We start from the raw sequence: 6,000 nt of genomic DNA, 5'->3' as shown, positions 1-6,000 counted from the left end.
TGCATTCCAGCCTGGACAACACAGCAAGACACTTCTCCAAAACAAAACAAAAAAAGTATTAGGTTAAAAACTGAAGGAAACCTGAGTAAAGTCAGAACTTAGTTAATGATAATGAACTAACAATGGTTCATTAATGTAATGTTTGTACCATACTAATGTGTGATGGTATAATAATGGAAACTGGGTGTAAGATGAATAGGACCTCTCTGTACTATCTTCTAAACTTTTCTCTATATCTAAACTATTCTAAAATTAAAAGTCTATTTAAAATAAAGAGATCATCTATACATTTTGTTGTCACTATTAAACCTTACTCTTCCACTGCATTTTCCACCCTTTCACCACTCATTCCACACTAACATTCTGTGATGGCTGTGGCTCCTATGGAAGATCAACTTCCTCTTTGCCTGGCTTAGTTGTGAGAGACACTTGCCAAGATCCTCAAAACAGTGAAATTGAGTGCTAAGTCTTTACAGGGACCCACAGAGCCTTCTATGTCTACAAATCTTCATATTCAGGGAGCCTCTACTCTGTGGAACCTATACTTCTTTCCTCCCTTCCACTCCTTCCCATTTCCCACTAAGGAAACTCTCATTCCCACCCCTACAACCACCACCCAAAACACAAGGCCTCCACTATCCTGGTCCTGTTCTCTCTCATAAAGTGGATTAATGTCTCAAAAAGAAGTGCTTATTGGGTTGAAAAACTCTCCACAAAAATGAAAAAATAATCTGTTTATCTATCTTTGCTTGATGGACAGGATAATGTAAAAATGACTCATTAGACACAGTGGCAAGGCTTCCTTCTGGGAAACTGGATGTATAAAGGGAGGGAATTACATTCACAACTAGTGAGTCACCTTCTTCCAAAGATAGACAAAATGTCTCCAATAAAGCCATAGCTAACCAACAAATAACTATACAAATAACAATTCCCTTTTTTTCCCAGAGATACATTTTTAAAACACATTTAAAAATGTATTTCTGGGAACACCTAAGTGTCCAGGTAAAATACTAAGTTAAGAATACGATTGGGATGCATATTATTAAAGGAGAATTTTGGCTCTGGGATCCCAAATAAACACCGGATAGTCAGGTTTTATTAGATAACACAGTTGCATGGTGCAGAATATGACCACTTTTCACATAAGAGACCTAGTAGTTGGTCATCAGGTTTGGCAGTTTCTCCCAGAAGAGACTTATTAGTTTGGCAGGAAGCATCATCTCTTTCAATGTGAATAATAACAACAACAACAAATACACACAGTCATTTATATGAACACCACATATATACGTCTCTCTTTTACCGAATAATATTTTGAAGAAAGGTAAGTATTTTTCAACTTTTTTCCTCATTTTTGCCTCTACTCAGTCAGTGAGATTATGGCTTCAGCTGAGGGTCATTAACACAGAAAACAACTTTTAAAAAAGTCAAATTTTAGCTTCTTGATTTCAAAACCTGAAGATATGCTACATCATAAGATTTGGGAGAATATGCGATCAGCCAATTTCTATACTTCCTATTCTCCCTGTCAAGGGTGAACAACTAGTCACTATTAGGACTCTAAGAAAAGAATCTGAGCCCTGATGTTTTACATCCCCTCACCAGCACCCCATCTTCGACACATTCAGAGCAGGATATGAGGCCCACACTGGCACAGCAGTAACTGAAAAAGAGCGCAATGCTTTGAAAGTCTTGTCTTCAGGAAATAGAAGCTCCTTGTACTCAGGCAGACGGACCAGCAAATAGAGTGGGTGATTCTCAGCTCATCAGTCACCATCCAGGAATATGCAAATACTCGGGCCCAGGTGCCTCACTCTCCTCCTGAAATACCGGCACTTCGCCATCCCCTAAATTTAGAAGCAACTCTAGGTGAATGGGAGAAGAAGTATTAGATTGGCTGAGATTTTTGTTTGGCCACTTGGCTGATTAAGGATTCAAAATAGAAATTAACTTTCATTATAGAACACATAAGTTATACTTTCAGTGAACCTAAGTCTGAAGTCTAAGCCTAGTAATTATTACAGATTTATCAATACTTGAAAAAGAGGAAGGATGTCTCTTTTATACCCCAAATTTTGAGAAAAAACTGTTAAATATAAAACTGAAGGACATATATTTAAGAAATTGAGGAGGATTAGTTACATAAAATATCCCATGTGTTCCTTTACAGTCTGCAGACCCCTAACAATTAGGCACAGTAACGTAACTTGTTGCAGCCATTGAGCTCTGAGGAGAAGTGAATATGCCATTTCTTGTTCAACTATTTTACTTTGAGGTGACAAATTTCTGCATCTTTAAACCACATGGACTAAGTAGCCCACATGTTCCAGAAGGTGTAATCAAAAGAAACTGCAACCTCTAGCAGCTAAGTCCCTGTGTATCTGTATAGAGCACAGGCTTTCTACCAACCCACATGGGATATATCATGTGAGCAAGACATAAACCTTTTGTTTATTAAGCCTCTGAAATTTTTGGAGTAATTTGTTATTGTAGCATAACCTAGCCTATACATACTAATACTTTAGGGAACATCCAAAATTTAGAATAATATGAATCTACTAAAAATCACATTTCAAGTTAAGTAAACATAAAAAAGGTAATAAATTAAAATTATTAAAATAATTTCAATTGAGTAAAACAATTCTGTAAATTGATATAAATTAAAATATTGATAGTACAATTATGAGTATTTTGTATTTTCCCGCTTTACTGTTTTGTGTTTTATGATTTTCTTATAACATATTAAGAAAAAAAAAGCTATGAATGAAAGTGATCACATATTCCCCAAAACTTCACTACTAGAAAACCAGGATGTATACTGTATACAGTATTAGGTACTGTAACAGGAGGTAGGAAAAATTATTTTTTCAAATTTAATCCAAGGGTTTCAAACCTCAGGTCCAGGAAAGCTACAGCACTAAATTTGTCCTTATTAGTCCTTCTGATCTCCTCTAGGCTTGCAACACTGTGGCAACTGAAAATAAGAGAAATAACAGGATCCCATAATTTTACTAGAAAATCAAATCAAAGCTACATGCATTTATTCGTTGAACATTTATTCAGTGAACAATGATATGTCAGGCAATGTCAAAGACAAGAAGTGTATACATCAATTATTGGAATATTATACTCAAAATCTGACTTAGTAACAAAAGACTTAAACAAGCAAGAATTGGTGTGTACACATCTTCCTTTTTTCCACTATATGTGATAAAGTACTGAGTTGAATGCACAGAATCTCAAGCTAGATCTTTAGGTGTCTAACTAGGTAGTGTCTTGGTTCAAGGAACTAAAACTCCTAGAGGCCCATTTTCCTGCACTGTAAAACAAGGTTTTATTGCTACATTTCTGATCATCAAGACTCTCTATGTTCCTCACTTCTTTTCTTTAATATTCTACAGTATGTTTATTTTCACAGCTATAAAGTCATACTCAGATTTGCAATCATATTTACTACCACATTTCAGAGTATTTTAACTGATGTTAGTTCAAATTAATTCTGGAGAAACTTTCCAGCCAAGGGAATTGCAAGCTAGCTGGTTGACATTGGAGGTCAAATACTCCAGGGTATGGGTCTCAAATCACTTAATTCTTCACAGCAAATTAGAAACGGGATTCCAGCTGGTGCTAAAGAATAAGACAGACTTGCTGTATAAGGACAAGCTGCTGCTTGGATTTCAAATCTTTATATTCCTAAAATAAAAAATGTGAAACCCAATTCCCACCCCCCAATCTCATTCTTTCAGAGTAAAAGATTTCTTAACAACAGCAAAAATCTGGCCACCTGATTTTAATACATAAATCTTGCCAAGGTATAAAAATAAAATATGATTTAAACAGCAACCTGTAATCTCCTGTTGACGACCAGCTGTGCCTCCTATTAGTATTAATGGAAGTTACACAGGCATAATAAGAAGGAGGGGAAAATACCACCTTATGCTTTTTGCCCACCTTAACATTTTTATAGCAAGTCTGATTACAAGGGTTTACTTGAGCAGCAATTAAACAATGATTGATTACTTAGTACAATTTGTATTCCAGGCAACATGCAAATGGCAATGAAATTCTCAGATAAGGAATGGAATAAATTCTTCTCACATCAGAGCGAGAACCACATCTTTTTAACAGAAAATGTTTTCTTATATGGAGATAAAAATTTCAGAATCAGTTTTTAAAATAATACATGTTTACCCAAAGACCCTTGATTTGTGTTTAGAAAGGAATGGTAATGATTTTGCAAATTGTACTTCCCACTTCACCTTTAGACTACAGCTCTCTTTCCATGATGACAAACCACATGGATGGAAAGTATAATATTCACTCACAAATATATTGACTTCGGCTATAGTCACAACTATAAACAATATTTTTCATCATATTTTGACATTGCAGAAATAATAACTACTTTTAAATTGAAAGTGAAGTAAAAGGTTTATTAAATGTCTATCATGTGCCAGGCACCATTCTAGGTGTAGGCAATACAGCTAAGAATACACAATACTCATGGTAGGGAAGGAGAAGCTGACAGTAAACATGTATACAGATATAGATACAAGCATGTATATATAGAGACAGATACAGATATAGATTCATATAAAGTGAAAAAAATGAACAGAAGAAACAGATGGCCATTGATGTGTAAATATACCTATTCATGTTCAGGGGAAAATGATGGAAAGAGAAGTCAATGACATTGCACTTGCTTTTTCCCACTTATGGACTACCTTGATCCAACATCACTGAATAGTTGCCTGCTTTGTACCATTTTGATATTCATCAAAGTACAAAGACTAGAAAGAGCTTAGAATTAATATGTTGGATAAATAGTAAAGCCACAGTGGCTGATGTGGTGTAAGCTGGAGTAAAATGGAGATGACATGAAATCAGAGATACACAGAGGTATAATCATTGTAGACCAATCTAAGTAATGTGGACTTTAATTTTAGTGAGAATCCATTGACAGATTAACAGAGGAGTGTTATGATGTAAATACGTTTTTTAACTATCAATCTGGTTACTGTATGTATATTATGGGATATAACCTACCTTGAAATCTGCATTTTATCCAAAGAACTGGCTAATATATTACCATTTTCACTTACCAAAAATTTAATGTAAAAGAGAAACTACAGTTAATATCTTATAGTCAGATATGTTTAAAACTAAAAATCAGAAATCACTCCTGCTTTAAGGTAACTATTACCTTAAATGGCTGGGAAATGTGAAAGGAAATAAAAGAAAAAGTTATGATGTCTATAAAAATAAAATATTAGAAAAGCCTACTAAGGATCACGTTGTCCATCAGCTTGCTTTGTGGGGCTTGGATAAATGACTGTTTATGTTCTTAAGACTTCATATCATCCCTAGTAGTCCATGCTAATATCTTATCTGTGACATAAAGAAGTTATTTTTCATATCTAATTAAACTGTCTCAATTTATTAAACCTATTTCATGATATTATGTCAAAAGAGAAAACAATTGCTCACTATTCTTATGAAAACCTAAATATAATAATTTATTCAAACTTAGCCAGCTTTGTCTTCTCTAAGCTAAATGATCTGAAACTCTTTAATCATTCTTTATTTTCATCCCTTTAGTCAAATTTTTCTTTTGCCCAGAACAATCTACTTTAAAGTATGAATTGCTTCTCGTATCAATGCACATATAAGTTTATTAGAAATTTATATTCTATGTTTAGCAATTTAGCTTAGTTAAAATGATGGGAGAAAGATGACAAAGTATTTAACACATTATATTTGTGTCAAAATCTGTGATACAACTCATCGCCTAGACATGGATTTACTATATGTATCAACTACAACTATACATATTTATTTAGGTTATGGGTGATATATGTAATATATATAGTCATATATAATATGTGTACACGTTTGTTTCTTACTGTAACACAGAAAAGCCATGAAGTAGGTATTATCATTCTTTAATCAGGATTCTCACAGGTCAAAGATTAGACTAAAATAGAATAGAACAGCAAA

Source organism: Callithrix jacchus, chromosome 7, assembly GCF_049354715.1.
Source record: "Callithrix jacchus isolate 240 chromosome 7, calJac240_pri, whole genome shotgun sequence".
Taxonomy (NCBI): Eukaryota; Metazoa; Chordata; class Mammalia; order Primates; family Cebidae; genus Callithrix; species Callithrix jacchus.
The sequence above is the reverse complement of the archived record's forward strand: the minus strand, read 5'-3'. Positions refer to the sequence as shown.